This window comes from Jaculus jaculus, chromosome 1 (genome assembly GCF_020740685.1).
Source record: "Jaculus jaculus isolate mJacJac1 chromosome 1, mJacJac1.mat.Y.cur, whole genome shotgun sequence".
Classification (NCBI taxonomy): domain Eukaryota; kingdom Metazoa; phylum Chordata; class Mammalia; order Rodentia; family Dipodidae; genus Jaculus; species Jaculus jaculus.
In genome coordinates this window covers 131,315,523-131,337,120 of record NC_059102.1, presented here as the reverse complement: position 1 = coordinate 131,337,120, position 21,598 = coordinate 131,315,523, and the positions used below count along the sequence as shown (strand labels likewise).

Genomic DNA, 21,598 nt, shown 5'->3' with positions numbered 1-21,598 from the left:
TTTTATTATGCAATAGTTATAATAACCTCTCTTTCTTTTGTGTCCCTCCTTTTTTTTTTTTAAATCTCTAGCAAAAGAGAAGAGCTTGATGAAGGGTAATCAGAGCAGTGTGTCTGAGTTCATCCTCCTGGCTTGGGCTCCCTATCTGGCAAGAGCAGCAGGGCGTGTTCTTCAGCCTATTCCCTGCTATGTACCTGACCACAGTGCTGGGGAACCTGCTCATCATCCTGCTCATCAGGCTGGACCTCCACACCCCCATGTACTTCTTCCTCAGCCACTTGGCTTTCACTTACATCTCCTTCTCATCAGTGACCGCTCCAAAGATGCTCATGAATATGCTGATGCAGCGTCACTCCATCTCATACACTGGTCTACTTTTTCTTATTGTTTGGGTGTGTTGACAACTTTCTTCTCACTTCAATGGCCTATGACAGATATGTGGCTATCTGCTACCCTCTCCACTATAACACCATAATGAGTCAGAGCCTTTTTTTTTTTTTTTTGGTTTTTCGAGGTAGGGTATCACTCTAGCCCAGGCTGACCTGGGATTCACTATGGTGTCTCAGGGTGGCCTCGAACTCACACGCGATCCTCCTACCTCTGCCTCCCCAAGTGAGAGCCTCTGTTTTTGGTTATTTTCCTCTCCCAATGCCCTTGTGCACACACTTCTCTTTGCTCGCCTCTCTCTCTTTACAGACAACATTCTCCACCACTTCTCTGTGACCTGTCTGCCTTACTTACGCTCTCCAGCTCAGACACTGCCATCAATGAACTGGTTATTCTCACCTTAGCAGTGGTTGTCATTACTGTACCATTCATTTGCATTCTGGTCTCTTATGTTTACATTGGGGTCACCATCCTGAGAACTCCCTCCATCAAGGGAATCTGCAAAGCTTTGTCCACATGTGGCTCTCATCTGTCTGTGGTTTCTCTGTACTATGGAGCCATTATTGGGCTCTACTTTTTCCCTTCTTCTAGTAACACTAATGACAAGGATGTCATTGTGGCTGTGCTGTACACTCTGGTCACTCCCATGCTGAATCCCTTTATCTACAGTCTGAGGACCAGAGATATTAAAGGAGCTTTAGGAAATATTCTCAATAGAAGAAACTTTATAGTGTGATTAGTGTCATCTCCCCTAATTAACAGGATATGAGAGACCTCATTTCGTCATATGAATCTTCCTCTGAATTGCTGTGCCACTTTCTTCTCAGCCTATGTTTTACCTCAGAGTTACTTTTTGTCTCTGTTCAATTGCTTTGTGAACCTTGAGAGTCTTGGAAATTGTTTTTGAAAACATGTCTGCATACAATATTATCTTGGAGACATTTAAAATTTCTGCATCCCAGATTTCAGGGTTTATTTTTTTTTTTGTATACTATAGTAGACTTATACAAAAGCTATCTTTTCTTTCCAAATATAACAAAAATATTTTCTGCCAGAATCATTGTTTGTGTGTGTATATAATTTTGTGGTGGAGAATCACAAAGCCCAAAGGGGTGCTTGCTTGGGTTTTTTAATTATTGAAAATATATCTATTTATTGTTGAGGTTACAGGTAAAAGTTTCAAGTAGCAGGTTACTAATTAAGGAACTTAAAATTAATTTAGTACATCTCAGGGAAAACACACCTATCAGCTGTCAAGGTTCTATGTAAGAGGTTTAGGTTTTTCTAATTAGGGAGCTTAAAGAGAATACATGTGAAGAATTTTTCTAAAAGTTAATCATCAAAGGAGTTTACACTTGAAAGGTAATATGGACTTATCAGATCTAAAGTGAAGACAGGAATTAGAAAGTAACTCTGCTGGTACTTTTTTTTTTTTTTTTTTTTCGAGGTAGGGTCTCACTCTGGCTCAGGCTGACCTGGAATTCACTATGTAGTCTCAGGGTGGCCTCGAACTCACGGTGATCCTCCTACCTCTGCCTCCCAAGTACTGGGATTAAAGGCGTGCGCCACCACGCCCGGCTTCTGCTGGTACTTTGTACAGACTGTATATAGAGAGAAATAAAAGAGGGAGGGGAGGGAGAGAGAAAGAGAAAATTGCATAGCCAGGTCAGCAGCTGACACGTCAGCTTTAAAAAGAATAGGACATGAGCTAAAGAAATAGCTTAGTGGTTAAGGTGCTTGCCTACGAAACCTAAGGACTTAGGTTCATTTCCTCAGGACCCACATAAGCCAGATGCACAAAGTGGCACATGCTTCTGGAATTCATTTGCAGTGGCTGGAGACCCTGGCATGCCCATTCTCTCTCCCTGTCTCTCTGCCTCTTTCTCTCTTGCTCTCTTTCTCAAATAAATAATAAATACACTGAAAAAAAAAAGAATAGGACATTAGAGACTAATTGAAGACAGCATATATATATGGTTAATGAAATACATTTACTGCTAGGGATTATCCCCATGCTAGTAAGGCAGGTATGGAGTTGGTTATAGGTTCAACTTTGAATTTTAACATCTCCCCTCTTTCTGTTTTCTATAATCTTGATTTCCTCTAGGAACATTTTTGGGTAGGGAGTCCTTCATGGCCCAGTTCATGTGGCTGGATGCCTCAACAGTCCCAATTTGGTACTGGAGACCTGGAGGATTTCTGGAGAGCTGCTGGTCTTCAGTCCATGTTGGAAAGCTGATGAAACTTGGTTCCACTGCTGATGAAGGATAACCAAACATGATAGAAGCATATATGGGCAGCCCAGTAAAAGGCGCTCACCAGCACGTAGCACAGACCACCAGGAGCTATGTTCTCTCAGAACTATTTCCATCAGTTAATCCTTTCCAGGAGCAACCTCAGACAACCTAACAGGAATGTCTATGGATTACTAATCTCATGTGGACAACAGAACTTAATTATCACAGTGGGGTAGTAGTCATTATCTCCATCAGGACAGGTAGGTATCCAGTGGTCTCTGGTGATAGCCATGTCATTGAGGAAAGGGGGGAGGCTTCAGTATCCTCCCATGTAACTAAAGACAGGGATAGAGCATGCTGCTTAAAAAAACTGATGTGAGATCAAAGCATCAGAGAAAACTGAGTTAACTAAGAATGAGTCACTCTTATCATTACCAAAAGTAAGTGGACCAGGAAGAGTGGCTACATATACACATATACGTTCAATGGGAATGGTGTCACCATGAGAAAAGAGTTTGAATGGAAATGAGAATTCTGATAAGAGCTTGTCTGAGTGTTTAAAAGCACCAGGGTAAAATTGAAGAATAAGATTTGCAACATGGAGTCTGTGATTATGCTGAGAGAGCAAGCAGGGAAATATTTTAAGGTAAGGAGTGCAGCGGTAACTTCAGCCTGCAGAGTGTGGGCTGAGGGAAGGTGAACCTGTGAGACGAGGCTTTTTTTTTTTTTTTTTTTTTTTTTTGTCATGTAGCATGTCTCCTTTTTTATTTTCCTTAGCCATCAATAAGAACAGTTAAGGGGGCTGGAGAGATGGCTTAGCGGTTAAGTGCTTGCCTGTGAAGCCTAAGGACCCCAGTTCAAGGCTCGGTTCCCCAGGTCCCACGTTAGCCAGATGCACAAGGGGGCGCACGCGTCTGGAGTTTGTTTGCAATGGCTGGAAGCCCTGGCACACCCATTCTCTCTCTCTCCCTCTATGTGTTTTTCTCTCTGTGTCTGTAGCTCTCAAATAAATAAATAAATAATGAACAAAAAAAATTAAAAAAAAACTTAAAAAAAACCCAAAAATAAACAAATAAATAAAAATTATTATTAAAAAAAAAAAGAACTAGTTAGGCACCATTTATGGGATGTGGGAGACAATAAAATTTACTAAAGAAGGCATTCAACTGGGCAAGTACAAGAATGCATTGATCATGGGGTAAGGAGTACATAAAAGTTCCCAGTAGTAAGCCAGAGCAATTTGTCAAAGATTCAGAAAATTGAAGCTAAGATTCAGCTTCTGCCTTAGAGAGTCCAAGAAAAATAGAACCGCGCATCATGACCAGTGAGGAGAAGGAGTTGTGCTGGACATGGGAGGTGCAATGAGACTAAAATATTTGATATCTTTAGAGGCTGACCATTATTTAAAACCAGAACTGAGAGAGCAAAATATTTTTATCATCAGTATGGTAAAGGCACAGAAGAAAACAATCAATAATCAGATAAGAGCTCATTTCAAAGGCCATAAAAGCTAGATTTGGGATACAGGCTTTAATACTATCCATTAGAAGTAATAGGCATTGTTCTAAGGATATGCAAGAGTATACATTTATCTAGTTTTTAGGGATGGTGAAAATGAGTTATTGATTGAATTCATTCTTTTATCACCATATAAAATTTGCATTAATTTTCCCCTCTAAGGGGACATTGGTTCATCCAGACAGGTGGACCCTCAGTCCAAGATATTTTGAGTGGGGGAATTTTATTATCAGTCTCTTCCCCATAAAGTAATAGAGATGTCCATCACATAGGGGAAAAGGTGGCACACTTGCCATTTGAGTCGAGACAAGTAAGAGCATATTTGCTTTTATGTAGGAAGGCAGTCCCTCCTAATTCCAATGTTAAATGGCAAGCCTTTGTTAAAGGCCAAGGAGTTGACCATACATTGTTAGAAATAATCTGAAACTTCTGGCCTGGACTTCCAGTTAAAATAGAAGCATAGGAACCACTCCAAAGTTGCCTTGGGGAGAAAAAGCAAAAAAAAAAAAAAAGCAAAATACACTCTTCTATTAAAAAGGTGTAAAAGAAATTACCAATGGCAGCAGATAAGTAGGAGAGATCCAGAGCATCTAGAGCCCACAGAAGCAGGTAGAAGCAGCTCCAGCAGCAGCAGCACCAGGTCTGCGGGCGGCACAGCTGCAAGGCTCGGCCTGAGGCACAAGAAAAGCCAGGTGAGGGGATTCTCTACTAACAATGGCCTCCGCACAAACTCAAGAAATGTGAAGGGAGGACCGCAGTGACCAATGACCAATGGAGGAGAAGCTCATGAGGAAGAGGATCATGTGGAGAACTAGAGCCGCCATCCACAGCCTCCCCTCCCCCGCCCACCAGCGCAAGTGCCAGCAAGTACCAGAGACCTGGGGAAGGGAGCGTACCTATGTAGCACCCAGCACTAGTGAACAGAGCAGTGATCCAGTAACCCAGCCATCCTACCTGAACCCACAACACAGCAAAGAGGGACCCAAGCGAGAGTGCAGCCTGAGATCAAAACCATCCCCAAAGGTAACTGGGACTACACCAGGTCAGTGCCCACTAAATAAGCTTGGTATATAGGCTTGACTCGGAAGTGCTAATTGCACCTTCCATGTCAAGATAAATTATATGTTAAATCTGATGGATGGTCAGATTTGCCATTCTAAATAAACTATTATTTGTGGCTTGTTATTTGCTGCTTCCTGATTTATAGTGCCTTTGTTTCCTCGTCTTTTGTGTTCATTAGGGAAGGGTCTCACTTGGTCACAAGCTGACTTGGAACCTTCAACAGACCACAAATCTTAGCCTCCTAGTTGACAGGATTAAGGGTGTGGGACAACACACATCATAAGGGACTATGACTTGGTTAGAAGATCTGGTTGTCATAATACCTAGTTTTTCATACTCTGTGCTATTTTTCATTGAATGTATACATTGTTTAGTTAAATTTTAGAATCTTCCTGTATTTTGTTCCACTCAGCCTACTTGAATACTGTCATAGCAGTCAAACCCAACAAGTAGGGCCACTTTTGTAAGATACTCTGATAGTCTTAAGAGCCACACCTAGCACCTTCAGCTCCTACCCTGAAGATATATGACATCACATAAATTGATACAACTCATAATACTTCAGCTAACTAGAAAATCCAAGCATTAAATTAATCCAAGATGCAAAAATATATACATTATAACACAAGAAACACCAAAAATCAAGACAATATAAGTCCACCAAAAGTATTAATGCATCAGAAATGACCTCCAGTGAGAATGAGTTAAAGGAAATGCCTGAGAAAGATTTCAAAAGAATGATTAAAAATATGCCCAAAAAAGTTAAAGAGGAAATCAAAGGAATCAAAGAAGACATAGGAAACCAATTTAATGAAATAAAGAGGTCAATACAAGACATAAATAAGGAAATAGAAATATAAAGAAAAACCAGTCAGAATTACTAGTAATGAAGAACACAGTAAATAAAATTAAAAAACTGTAGAAAATCTGACCAGTAGAATGGATGAAGGAGAGGACAGAATATCTAAACTAGAAGACCAGGTGGCAGATCTAACATAGTCCAACAAAAGAAAGACAAAGTAATAGGAAAGTATAGATGGGAATTTCAAGATATTTGGGACACTATGAAAAGATCAAACATAAGAATACAGGTATAGTAGAAGAATTTCACTCCAAAGGCATAGTAGGTGTTTTCAACAAAATCACTGAAGAAAACTTCTTCCAAATCAGGAAAGAGATGCCAATTCAGATACAGGAATCCTTTAGAACACCAACCAGACAAAACCTGGAAAGAACCTCTTCTCACCATGTTATTATTAAATTACCAAACATACAAGCCAAAGAAAATACATTGTAAGCAGTTACAGTGAAAATCAAGTTAATACAAAGGCAAGTCCATCAGGATCACAGAAGATTACTCAACACAAACTTTAAAAGTCAGAAGGAGCCAGGTGTGGTGGCGCACGCCTTTAATCCCAGCACTCAGGAGGCAGTGGTAGGAGGATGGCTGTGAGTTCGAGGCCACCCTGAGATTACTTAGTGAATTCCAGGTCAGCCTGGGCTAGAGTGAGACCCTACCTCAAAAAAACAAAAATAAATAAATAAATAAATAATAAAAGCCAGAAGGTCTTGGAGTGATATATTCAAAGTTCTGAAAGATAAAACCTGCCAACCAAGGTTACTTTATCCTGCAAAGCTATCCATTCAAATAGACAGAGAAATAAGGACATTCTACAACAAATGAAGGCTAAAGGAGTATATGAAGACAAAATCAACTCTACAGAAAATACTTGAAAGAATCCTCCATGCTGAAGAGAAAAAAAAAGCACACATATAAAGGACCTCAATACTCAAATACTAGTTATTCAAGAGAGCAAAGGTAATATCAGAAGAACTACAAAAAAATGGCAAAATAAATACACACTTTTCAATAATATCTCTTCATATTAATAGCCTCAATGCCCCAACCAAAAGACATAGGTTTGTAGACTCAGTTAAATAGCAGGATCCTTCAATTTGTTGCCTCCAAGAAACTCACCTTTGTACAAAGGATGCACACTATCTTAGGGCAAAAGGTTGGAAAATGGTGTTTCAAGCAAATGGGCCTAGAAAACGAGCAGGGGTTGCTATCCTAATATTTGACAAGATTGACTTCAGTCCAACATTAGTTAGGAAAGATAAGAAAGGTCACTTTATATTGATTAAAGGCACACTCCAACAGGAGGACATTACAATCCTAAACATATATGCACCTATCATGGGGGCTCCCAAATTCATCAAACAAACTCTATTAGAACTAAGGTCACAGATAACACCAAACACAGTTGTAATTGGTGACTTCAACACCCCACTCACATGAATTGACAGATCATCCTGTCAAAAAATAAACAGAGAGGCATCTGGATTAAATGAGGTCATAAAATGGACCTAACAGATATGGACAGCACATTTCATCCAAATGCTGCAGAATACACATTCTTTTCAGCAGCACAAGGAAAATTTTCTAAAATAGACCATATATTAGGACACAATGCAAACCTTAACAAATAAAGGAAAATTGAAATAATTCCTTGCATTCTATCTGATCGCAATGGAAACAAACTATAAATCAATAGCAACAAAAGCTGTAGAACATACACAAAATGATGGAAATGAAACAATACATTACTAAATGATGAATGGGTCAATGAAGAAATCCAGAAGGAAATTTAAAAAATTCAAATTCATAGAGTCAAATGATAATGAGATGAGAATACACATACCAAAACCTTTGGGACACAATTAAGGCAGTTCTAAGAGGGAAATTTATAGCTTTAAGTGACTATATTAAGAAATTAGAAAGGTCTCAATGACCTAATGCTTCACCTTAAAGCCTTAGAAAAAGAAGAATAAGGCAAACTGAAAATCAGTAGACAGGGAGAAATAATAAAGATAGGGCAGAAATTAATGAAATATAAACCAAAAAAAAAAGAAAAGAAAAAGAAAATCCAAAGAATCAATGAAACAAAAGGTTGGTTCTTTGACAAGATAAATAAGATTGATGAACCCTTAGCAAATCTGACCAAAAGAAAGAGAGAAGAGACACAAATTAATAAAATTAGAGATGAAAAAGGCAGCATCACAACAGATACCAGAGAAATTCAAAACATCATAGGGACATACTATAAGAACATATACTCCACTAAGTATGAAAATCTGAAAGAAATGGATGATTTCCTTGATTTATATAACCTACCTAAATTAAATCAAGGTTAGATTAAGCACTTAATAGACCTATAACAAGTATAGAGATCCAAACTGTTATCAAAAATCTCCCAACTAGGCTGGAGAGATGGCTTAGCGGTTAAGCACTTGCCTGTGAAGCCTAAGGACCCTAGTTCGAGGCTCCATTCTCCAGGACCCACATTAGCCAGATGCACAAGGGGGCACACATGTCTGGAGTTTGTTTGCAGTGGCTGGAGGCCCTGACATGCCCATTCCCCCCCCCTCTCTCTTTCTCTCTCTGCCTCTTTCTCTCTCTGTCTGTTGCTCATAAATAAAAATGAACAACAACAACAAAAATCTCCCAACTGAAAACAGTCCAGGCCCAAATGGATTCACTGGTGAATTTTACCAGATGTTCATGGAAGAACTAACACTAATGCTTCTTAAACTTTTCCATACAATAGAAAAAGAAGGAATCCTAGCAAACTCCTTCTACAAAGCCAGCATCACCCTGATACCAAAACCAAGCAAATATAGAACAAAAAAAGAAAATTACAAACCAACCTCTCTCATGAGTATAGATGCAACAGCATACAAGAATATATCAGAAAGATCATTTACCCTGACCAAGTAGACTTTATTTGAGAGATGCAGGGATGGTTCAATATAAGCAAATTGATAAATGTAATACATTATATAAATGGACTTAAGGGACAAAAATCACATGATCATCTCATGAGATACAGAAAAAGCATTTCACAAAATCCAACATTTCTTCATGATAAAAGTTCTACAGAGACTGGGAATAGAAGGAACATATCTCAACATAATAAAGGCTATATATGACAAGCCTACAGCCAACATATTACTAAACAGGGAAAAACTGGAAGCTTTTACACAAAAATCAGGAACAAGATAAGGGTGTCCACTGCCTCCAATTTTATTTAATATAGTACTGGAAGTCTTAGCCATAGCAATAAAGCAAGAGACACACATAAAAGGCATACAAATTGGAAGGAAAGAGGTCAAGCTATCATTATTTGCAGATGACATGATTCTATATATAAAGGGCCCTAAAGACTCAACCAGCACACTGTTAGAGATGGTAAACACCTATAGCCATGTAGTAGGATACAAAATAAACACATAGAAATCAGTAGGCTTCCTATATGCTAACAACAAACACACAGAGGATTAAATCAGAGAAGTACTCCCATTCACAATTGCATAAAAAAATAAAGTACCTTGGAATAAACCTAACGAAGGAAGTGAAGGATCTCTACAATGAAAACTTTAAAACACACAAGCAAGAAATTGCAGAAGACACTAGGAAATGGACATCTCTTGCCTTGGACCGGAAGAATCAATATTGTGAAAATGGCAATCTTACCAAAAGCAATCTACACATTTAATGCAATCCCCATTAAAATTCTAGTGGCATTCTTCACGGAAATAGAAAAAAAAATCCAAAACTTCATTTGGAAGCATAAAAAAAAATTGAATATCTAAAACAATATTGAGCAACAAAAATAAAGCTGGTGGTATCACCATACCTGATTTTAACCTATACTACCATAGTAACCATAGTAACCAAAACAGCATGGTACTGGCACAAAAGCAGACATGTAGATCAATGGAACAGAATAGAGGACCCAGATGTAGGTCCAGGTAGCTATAGCCACCTGATCTTGGACAAAATTACTTATTGGAGAAAAGACAACCTCTTCAGAAAATGGTGCTGGGAAAACTGTATCTGTAGAAGGATGAAAATAGATCCTTCTCTCTCTTCATGCATAAGAATTAAGTCCAAATGGACTAAAGACCTTAATATCAGACCTGAAACTCTGAAACTGCTAGAGGAAAAAGTAGGGGAAACCCTTCAACATACTGGTCTTGGCAAAGACTTTCTGAATATAACCCCAGTTGCTCAGGCAATAAAACCAAAGATTAACTGCTGGGACCTCATAAAATTACAAAGACTTTGTATGGCAAAGGACACTGTGAATAAAGCAAAGAGGCAACCTATAGAAAGGGAAAAATCTTTGCCAGCTATATATATTATAGAGGATTAATATCTAGGGTATACAAAGAACTCAAGGCAGGCATGGTGTCACATGCCTTTAATCCCAGCACTTGGGAGGCAGAGGTTAGGAGTATTGCCATGAGTTCGAGGCCACCCTGAGATGACATAATGAATTTCATGTCAGCCTGAGCTACAATGTGACCTTACCTCAAAAAAAACAAATAACAAAAAAAAGAACTCAAAAAATTAAACAATAAGAAATCAAACAAACCAATTAAAAAATGGGCTATGGAACTAAATAGAGAATTCTCAAAAGAAGAAATTCAGATGGCATATAAACATCTAAAAAAATGTTCTACATCCCTAGTCACCAGGGAAATACAGGTTAAAACTACATTGATATTCCATTTTTACTCCTGTCAGATCATCATGAAAACAAATGACTATAAATGCTGGTGAGGATGCAGAAAAAGAGAAACCCTTCTACACTGTTGGTGGGAATGCAATCTGGTCCAGCCATTGGGGAAATCACTGTGGAGGTTCCTGAGACAGCTAAAAATAGATCTACCATATGACCCAGCTATAGCACTCCTAGGCATATATCCTAAGGACTCATTTCACTACATCAGAGATACTTGCTCAACCATATTTATTGCTGCTGTATTCACAATAGCTGGGAAATGGAACCAGTCTAGATGTCCCTCAACTGATGAGTGGATAATGAAGATATGGCACATTTATACCATGGAGTTCTACTCAGCAGTAAATAAAAATGAAGTTAGGAAATTTGCAGGAAAATGATGGATCTGGAAAGGATTATACTAAGTGAGGTAACCAGGACCAGAAAACCAAACATCGCATGTTCTCTCTCATATGTGGATCCTATCTATAGATGATTGGACTTCTGTGTGAGTAGGAAGCAAACTCAGTAGCAGAGGCCTGTAAGCTAGAAAGGAAATATAAAGGTAATAGAAAGGAAGGGAGGTGGGACTTAATTGGATGGTATTGTATATATGTAAGTAGAAGAATAGATTAATGGGGATGAAAAAGACCTAAATGAGGTCAGGGGAAGAGACTGAGTAAAAGAAAGGTGGAGGGAGGGCTAATCAAAATCTAAGAAGATATAAATAAGTCATATTGAAACCTACATTTTTGAACAATGAAACACACAGAAACCATAGATTGTTACTAAAAAATTTTCAGTGCCAGGGATGGGATATCTTCCAGTATGTTGTTGGCCAGAGAGGTCCCTGATGCCCCAAAACATTACAGGCCATTGCCAATACCCTTGGTTTCCCACCAGGAATAGATGGTAAGACCCTATTGCTGAAAACTCCACATACTTGAGCTGCAAGGCCACTGAGAAATCCTGCTGGAACTGAGCTGAAAACCTCTTCCATGTAGAACAACTGACAGAAAGCTGGAAGAAGCCATTCTGCACACAGTTCTATGGGAGAAAGAGCAATCACCAGTGAAGATACTCAACAGTGGACACTGCAAGCCTTATATTTGGCCAACCAGGCCAAATGGGCCAACAGGTGCAATAGTGGTACACCTGTCATGATGGAAATCAACTGCCCTCTAATTGGACTGGAGGCCCGCTCCATGGGAGGAATACATCCCTGATACTGAAAACCTACAACAGGGGTAGCTATGAGCCCTAGCAGTTTAATGTATGCTTCTGTCTGGCTAAATGTATATACTATGCTTATCAAACTGCCCAGTAAGCACTTCTCTTAATATTCACACCCATATATTATTAATGCTACTCTCTCATCTTTTCAGATGGTAGTGACCTTGGGATGACTCAGAAGGCATCATGGTGCTGGGAAGAAGTGACCGGAGTGCTCAGCACTGCAATATGTGTATCACACTTTCCAAGGCTCAGGGTCCATTGTAGAAGAGATGCAGAAAGAATGTAAGACGCAAAGGAAGGGTAGGACTCCTTACAACATACTCCTCCAGACACAAAATGGCCTGGCTATTCATGACCTCACAGTGCCTGACACTGCATACACAAGACCATCATAATAGGAGGACAAGATCATGACATCAAAATAAAAGGGAGACTGATTGAGACAGAGAGGGGATGCGATGGAGTGTGAAATTTAAAAGGGGAAGGTAGGGGGAGGGAGGGCATTACAATGGATATTGCTTACAATCATGGATGTTGTTAATAAAAACTAAATTAATTTTAAAAAGAAATAATCTAATAACTGCATCAGTATCTAAAATTCCTTGGAAGGAATGTCCATTTATATTTAGGGTAAGTGTAGGTGGGGACTCTAGAATAGGGACCATTTAGCATGCCAATGGGAGATCTTTAGCAGAGGCATTCTGGTGCCCTCTAGGGGGAGAATAGGGTCATAGAAGAATTCGTGCCAACTCAGTGCCTGACCCCATAGACTCCAGATCATCTCATAATGTAAAATACACTCTATCCAACTTCAAAAATTCCCACAGTCTTTACCATTTTTAACACTTTTAAAAGTCCAAATTTTCATCTGAGATTCAAGACACTCTCTTAAATGTGTGCCTTGTAAAACCAAAACACAATTTACACCCTTCAACACCTAGTGGCACAGAGTAAATATTTCCATTGTAAAAGAAGGCATCAGGAGAGACTGGGCCAATGCAAGTTCAATAACCAGCAAACAAACATCAAATATCTTCAGTTCAAAGTACAACATTTGTAACAAAGTCTCTGGGATCCAGTTCTGCCCCACCAGCTGGGCAGCTCACAGGCAGGGGAAAGCTCCATCCCCAGCCAGCTGTTCTCTTTGGCAGCTGTCCCACAGTCCTGGCATCTCCATGTTCCTTGGGTTTCCACTGCAACCCATGGTTCATCTTCATAGCGCCACATGACAGCTTTCCTGTACCTCCCTCAGGGGTCAGCCCTCCTTCACATTACCTCCCAGGCTGTTCTTTGTAAGCAGGGTTTCCACAAATGGCGCCAGGCTTTTGGGACCCTTTCCAAGTTGTCCCACTGCAAAGCACTAGGTTTCTCCTTATTGGGACAAACAGCTGCAGACATTTTTTGTCTAGCTCAGGCTGACCTGGAATTCACTATGTAGTCTCAGGGTAGCCTTGAACTCTTGGTGATTCTCTTACCTTTGCCTCCCAAGTGCTGGGATTAAAAGTGTGTGCCACCACGTCTGACTTAGCTGCAGACATTTTTTCGTCTGCATTTTCCTAGTCCAAAAATTTATTTCACACGCCTTTCCTCAACAACTGTACATTTTTGCTGTCTACCCTATAACCCCTAGCATTGTAAACCTAACCCTAAACTCTATCCCGAGTACTATCTTCTAACCCTATAGAACAACCCTAAACCTAGCATTAACTTGACCCCTATCCCTGACATAGCCCTAACCCTAACTGTCTAACTGTAACACAGCATCCCAACCCCTATCTCTAACCCCTAACAAAGCCCTTCTAATCTTATCATTTTCCAAAAGTCCACCCCTGTGCACTTTTTCATTGAGGACAAACCAATACACTTATCTTTGAGAGACACTTTAGATTCCACTCATTACATGTTGTACTTCTATCTACTAATGGAAGAATGATGATCCGGATTATATGTTATCACTAGTTTATATCATACTTCCAACAGGGACTCAGGGGGGAAAGATGTCCTTTCCTAGGTAGGCTGATGGGAAACATGCCCACCAGTGTCCCTTTTCCCATTTTCTCCAGGAGATAGATTTCATTCAAACAACCCATCTAATTGAAAACAGGGACATTTCTTTAAGGGAACAACTTGGTGGCATAAAGCAAACAGAAAATCTTAGGAATAGGCAAAGTTAAGTGCTAAACTGACAGAAGGCAATACAGCTGGTGGTGGTGGTGGGGAACCTTGAACATGAGAGGTCAATGGTATAAGGGTTTTAATTTGGAGAAGGGAAAGACAGAACACAGGGTATCAATAGGTAAACTTAGGAAACAAGTCAATGGAATAAATAGTAAGACCAAAGTAGTTTAGGCTTGACTGGTCTGGGTTTTACTGTGGCTCACGCTGACCTGGAATTCACCATGTAGTCTCAGGGTGGCTTTGAGCTCGTGGCAAACCTCCCATCCCTGCCTCTTGAGTGCTGGAATTATAGGTGTGTGCCACCATGCCTGACTGGTCTGGGAAGTCTTAAAGAAAAACAAGGAGGGGCTGGAGAGATGGTTAAGTGGTTAAAGGTACTTGTTTGTAAAGCCTGACAGCTGGGTTTCTACTCCCCAGTATCCACGTAAGGCAAAATGCAAAGCAGTGCATGTGTTTGGAATTAGTTTACAGTGGCAGGAGGCCCTGGTGTACCAATAATCATCATAATCACTGTTTGCCTCCTTATCTCTGTTTCAAGTAAATAAGTTGCATAAAACTTTTTTTTTTTTAAAGAGAAAAGCATGGAAAGATGGCTCAGTGGTTAAAGGTGCTTTCTTTCAAAGCCTAACAACCTGGGCTTGATTCCCCAGTACTCACATAAAACTAAATGCACAAAGTGGTGCATGCATCTGGAGTTCATTTGCAGTGGCAGGAAGCCCTGGCATACCCACAGTCACTTTGTCTCTCTCTAAAATGAATAAATAACTTAAAAAAAAGAAAAACAAAGATTGCAAGTAGACCACAGGCAAGCTCAAGTGAACTGCCCAGTGTCTTTTCTCCTTTATCCAGGATCTTTTTTCCTGGGTTCACACAGGCAAGTAACCTTGACTATTCCTACTGCCTTTTCTTACTGACAGGCTGAGTAATTTAAGAACTGCATTCTTTATGGATGGCTATGCCTGTGAGGTGTCATAGACATTACGATTAGGGAAAGAGATAAAACAATGTTTCTTTTTTCCCTTAGATGGGCAACAAACCCATCAGTGGCTTATACCTCTTTGGAATAACACCAGCTTGACTATCAGAATTTTAGAAAGCAATTAATCATCTGTTCCAGGACATGGCCTGAAAAACAGTTCAATAATCTGGCCTATTGCTTTCCATTTTCTATCCAGAGTGTACGCCCCAAACTTGTTAACCCAAGTAGCTATATTAGTACAAGATTTCTCTATAAGAACCTCAAGCCTTAGACTTTGATATCGGATCCAGAGAAGTGACCAATCCCTGACATGACTGCCCTTTGGCAATGAAGATAGACAACAAAACAGACTGACAAAATGAGACAGATTAACAGATCCCCTTTTTCCTTCAGATAAGGATAGTAACTTTTCATCTTGCTGATGTAATTGGGTCATGTGGGTTTCTGTCTTCATGTAATTGTGTCATTCTATGCTAAATTGTAAAAACATAACCCAGTCTCCCTCTAGAACTTTCCAAAAAACTAAACTTGTGGATTCATAACTGATAAAAGTGATGGGTTTTTAATGCTATATGAGACACCTCAAAACAAGTATCCCTTAGTTGCTAAATCTCAGAACCAACTAGTTATTGCTTGGAATAGACATCTTCAAAGATCCTACCCATCCTCTGTAAAAAGATTTCGTTAGGTAACACCAACTTCTCAGTGTTTTACAGATGCAGAAAACATCAGAAAGGGTTGTGTAAGACCAGGAACAAGAAATCAATCTGCACAAGGTTCAAGGGCCAGGCACAGATGTTAAATTCTTGGGGTTTTATTATGAGGAAGGTGAAGATACCTGAAAAAGTGATTGAGAAAATCCTACAACAGCCTATGCCTATAAACATAAAACTACCAGGCAAGGAGTTTAATGTAAAAGGCACCCTGATGGAAGGGAAGAAGGCAGGCCCAAAAACCATAAGATTATTAAACAAATTTCAGTGCTAGGGATAGACTACCTTCCTACACCTACGTGCTGTTGTTCAGTCCCCCTCAGTACTAATTGCATACCAGAACTCGATGTTAAGACCCTACCGCAGAAAACAGTGCATGCTCTGACTGCAGGACACAGAGAAATCAAACTGGGACTGACCTAGAGGCTTCTTCCTTGCTGGCCTTGGTAGTCGGAAGGTTCTCTGCAGGCTGCTGGGAGAATTGTAGCAAACAGTCCTGCTCATCCATGGACAGTGTGTTAATGCCATCAGCATGCCACGCAAGAGGCTAGTGAATTGTGGCACAACTGTTCTGATAGCCACCAACTTTTAAACCTGCCCACAGGGTCAGGAACCCAAGTTTGAGACCATAAGCCAGGCCAAAAAGTTGTGGCTGGAAGGGCCACTGGACACAAGGGGGGAGGCTACTATTGACTCATTAAGTGGACATGATATACTAATCACATTGTCTTCTAAATATCCCATGCTTATGCCTATAGATTTTACTGCTGTCAGGGAAGCTGCTTTTTGCAGTGGGTGGTGGTCATTACAGAGTCCTAAGTGACTGCTCCTGTGGCACAGGGGTGGCATGGTCAGTACTAACAGGAAGAACTAGATTACTGAAGAGGAGACAAAAAGAACCTAAGAGGCAGGACGAGGTGTGGCATGTTGTGGGAAACTATCCTCCATGTTTGGCATTTGAATACTAAAGTCCGAGTAAACATTCCTTTGTAGAGGGAAGGGGACTTAGGATATGAGGCATTAGCACGACCTGCCTTCGGTCTCTCCGGGATCACCTGACCTGAGTACATGCGTCCACGTGTGGGTTTCGCACACGTCCTCCGCGCAGGTCCGCGTGTGGGTGGGGGCGGGGCTTCCCCGGGAGTCATTTCCTCCGCCACTAGGGCGCAGCGGCGTCAGTCTGCCCTGCGGGGGGGGGGGGGGGGGGGGGAAGAGGGAGGGGGTGTCAGGGCACAGGCCTTCCCAAGGATCAAGTGTTTTAACAATCGCTGGAGGCAGGATGACTCTTCTTCCGGTGGTGTAAATAACCCCAGTTAAGCCCACTGGTTCACCAAACTGGATTTGGGAGAAAGCAAGGGGGGGGGGGGGGATGGGAAATAATTGACGTGGGAGTGGACTTGAAAATTGAACGCAGTTTGGAGAAATATCACAAAATATTTTTTTCAAATATGTTAGGTTTCTAGTTTGCTATTCTACTGTCCACTATTCTGAAATTATCTTTCATTTTAGGAATTTCCTTGTTATCAGGATAAGCAAGACAAATACACACATGCACACGCACACACTACTATTACTATTATGGCTCTTACCTCCTGATGTTTATCATTAAATTGTAATGTTCAGGCAGTTGTTTACACAGACATGAACCTGCCCACTTTTCTAAATCAAAAAGTATAATTTAAGCCGGGTGTGGTGGCGCATGCCTTTAATCCCAGCACTTGGGAGGCAGAGGTAGGAGGACTGCCTTGAGATCCAGGCCACCAGGAGACTCCATAGTGAATTCCAGGTCAGCCTGAGCTACAGTGAGACCCTACCTTGAAAAGAAAGAAAGAAAAAAAAAAAGGATATTTGTTTTCTTATTTTTGTGGAAAGGGAGAATAAGAACAGAAACACCAAGGCCTCTTGTTGCTGGAAACAAATTCCAGATGCATGCACTGTGTTGTACTTATGGCTTTACGTGGGTACTGGAGAATTCAATTCAGGTCGTCAGGCTTTGCAAGCAATTACCTTGAAGTGCCAATCCATTTCTGTAGCCCCCAAAGTATAATCTTCTCTTTCCTCCTTTTTATCTCTTCTCGGAATGATTGCCCTGACACTTTTGGCTTTTTCATTGTTTCCTCAATAAATCCCCTTTGCTTTACCCACACAGACAAAACCTGTAATATTCCATGAAAATCAAAACCAAAATGTATGTGCTTCATAAGTGACAAAGGGTAACATATGAAAATAGATTTATATCCCTATACAATAATCCGCTCTTGTAAGTACTGTACCTTTCCAGCAACTAAAAACAGGAAGAAAAATAAATTTTTATTAATAATGTTCTCTAAAATCATTTAACTTTAATGACAGTGTAAAAAAAAGGATTACTAGAGATATTATTTTACTTAATCACGACTGTGTTGTTACCATTTGAATAGAATCTTGATTATTATAGTTTAATGCTTGTGGCATAGCAATCCATTTAGTATATAACAACTTTAGCACATTCACTCTTAGTTTTAAAACATGTTTTGCATAGTCTGAATTTGGCAATCTCTTCAAAGAATAGACTGAAAACTCTCAACATTAAGGTAAACAAGATACAATGATCTATGTAAGAATTGTTTTCTTATTGTCTCCCACCGCCCCCGCCGCGGGTCCTAGCAGTTCGGGCGGCGGGAGGCGCAGGTCCCAGGCTGTCCGCGAAACCGGCTCCTGCGAAAGTGGAAGCGAAGCCAATAAAAGCAGCGGGAAAGGATAAACCTTCAGACAAAAAAGTGCAAGCAAAAGGGAAGAGGGAGCAAAGGGCAAGCAGGCTGAAGTGACTAAGCCAGAGACTAAAGAAGACCTACCTGCCGAGAACGGAGAGGCAAAGAGCGAGGAGAGTCCAGCCTCTGAGGAAGCGGGAGAGGAAGACGCCAAGGCTGAGTAGTCATCCACCGTGTCCATCAGCATCCCTGTCTCCTTCTTGTACAATCCAGAGGAATATTTTTTATCAACTATTTTGTAAATGCAAGTTTTTTAGTAGCTCTAGAAACATTTTTTAAAAGGAGGGAATCCCACCTCATCCCATTTTTTAAGTGTAAATGATTTTTTTTAAGAGGTGAAATCATTTGCTGGTTGTTTATTTTTTGGTACAACCAGAAAATAGTGGGATATTGAATTATGGGAAGCTTTGACTATCTTGGGTGTCAGCTTAACATTCCATAGGTGGGGGGTTAGTTTTATATCATACAATACAAAGCATACTAAATGGCAATTTGGAGTCACATTTGTGCATTTAATATGTCTTGAATATTTTCAATTACTCCTAGTCTGTGTTTTTAGTAGAGCCGTTTCCTAAGAAAAAAAAACAAAAAAACCACTCCTTGGTCACTGCCCTGTTGTCAGCACTGTGTGCCTCTGTGACATCTCTAGTCGTGGTAGTCCAGTGTTCTTAATAATTTTGATAACGTACTGTGAAAGATGAAAAATTTGCATTTGCAGTGTGTATGATACTAAAATTGTGAACCAGTGGGAGTTGAGTAGAGATTGTGAGCATTTGAAGATGTTTGTACATGAGAGCCTAATAAGGAAAAATGCCTCTAAGATTGAAGCTGGGTGTCACTGGAATAACTTCTAAAGAAACAATACATGGTCTTTAGATTTTTGGTACGTGTGTTAAGACTTGTGTACAATTGAAATGTTTGTGTACTGTTCCTCAGCACCAATAAAAGTATGAAAATTAAAAAAAAGAATTTCTTATTTTCAAGAGTAAGGATATTAAGTTTAGATTTATAACAAACATATCCTTTCAAACATGACTTATATGCACTATTCTCTGACATCTGTGAGGATTTTTTATTTCCACTAAATTTTAAGCAAGTTACAGATGGTCACATTCTCAGTTATGTACTGGATTTCTTTCCAGAAATAACTGTCTTTCTTACATAAAGATATGAAGTATGAATGATGGCTTTGCTGATCTTTACATTGTAGATTTTTTTTTCCAAAGAAATATTTTCTCCCTATCTTGTAAGGTATGTATTTTGGCTAAAGGTCTTTTCACAGTCATTACATGTATGAGGTATATATATAATTCAAATTCTTGGTCAAACAAATTTGAAAAAAAGAAAAAAATGTCGTCACATATTGACATTAGGAGAGCTTCTTTTCCGTATGAATTCTGTGAAGAGGTAGAAGCCTTGAGCACATGAAAAAGGCTTTACTGCACTTTTTACATCTGCAGTGCTTCTCTCACCCCAGGAAAAATCATGTAATGGTGAACACCTGACTTTTCAACATACATGATCTGTGTAGAATGAGTTGTGAGCTTTTATTAAAAGCATGGCTACAATCATTACCTTTGTACAGCTTCTCTTTTGTATGAAGTCTGAACTCCTGCTAAAGGTTTGGCCACACTATGCATTCATTGGGTCTGTCATGAGTATGAATTCTCTGGTCAAGGTCAAAGATGACAATCAAGGCAGGCTATTACAACACTAAATCTGCTCCCAACACACTTTCTACAGAGAAGACTCCTCCTCCCAAGTTGCCATCAGTTGTGTCTCAAGCATTTAGAAGACATGAGTTTAATGGTGGGGGGGTTGGGGGAGAAACGACACATTACTCAAACCACCACATCTTGCCCCTGGTCCCCATAAATTGATGACCATCTATGATATAAAATGCAATGTGTTCAGTCCAACCTTAAAAGTCCTCTAGTTTTTTCAATCCCAATACTGTTCAAACATTCCCAATGTCCAAGGTCTCTTAACCGTTAGCTGTTAAGCCAGAAATGCATAATAGCAAACAGCAAAAGGCGACATTGGGCAAAACAAGGAAAGAATAAACTGACACAAGATCTAAAACAATCAGGGCAAACATCAAACCCTGTAGCTCCAAGTCCAACAACTCTAACCAATGATGAAGTCTCTGGAGTTCCAATTCTGCCCCTGCAATTGGACTATTAATATCCTGGGGAACAATCCATGCCAAGCCAGCGGATCTCCTTGGCAGCTATCCTACAGACTTGGCTGGGTTCTCCACTGCAACCCATGGTTCATTTCCATGGCTCCGTCAGTCTCCACGCAGGAATTTTCAACAACCCTGACTAACACTGCCAGTGGCCATTTCCAAAAAGCAAATCTGTGTTACAAATCCAATAATCCTCTTTTTTTCTGCATTTCTTAGGCTACCACAGTGCCAGGAGGGCTACCAAATTTTTTAATCCATGCAGAAATAAAGAAAACTTTGAAAATCAGGATACTCCTTTAGCACTCAGGCCTCCTACTTCCAAAATAATCGACATTCTACTGTCCCAATGATGTACATCTAACCCAATGTCAATAACTAATCTTTCTAATAATTGCAGCTGAATGGCCACTGTATGACAACTGAAACTTTCAATTCTGTGTCATATCCTTCAGCTCACAACAGTCCAATTCCACACAATACAACCCTGCACGTTATCAGGACACAGGCACAATGCATCAAGCCTTTCATACAAACTTCTTCTAGTCCAGTCTAGATGAAGCTCATTCTTCCCTTCCTAAGGCCAAGCCTGCAGAGTTTGATAGTACCTACTGCATTTAGGTCTTTCAACTCTCACCAGAACAGTCTATCAATTTCTCCCTACAGCATTGCAAGGTATCTATGAGACCAGGTTTTCAAATTCTTCCACATTTCTCCTGAAAATCAGTTCTAAAAGGCCAAAAGCCAGAGTCTGGTTTCTAGCAGCAATGACCCCACAACTATGGT

General features: G+C 40.1%; 1 pseudogene; it reads left to right on the top strand.

Moving 5' to 3' along the window:
- Nucleotides 1-88: 88 nt before the first annotated feature.
- On the top strand, nucleotides 89-1,123 carry LOC123453707 (annotated as a pseudogene).
- The last annotated feature ends 20,475 nt before the right edge of the window (nucleotides 1,124-21,598 follow it).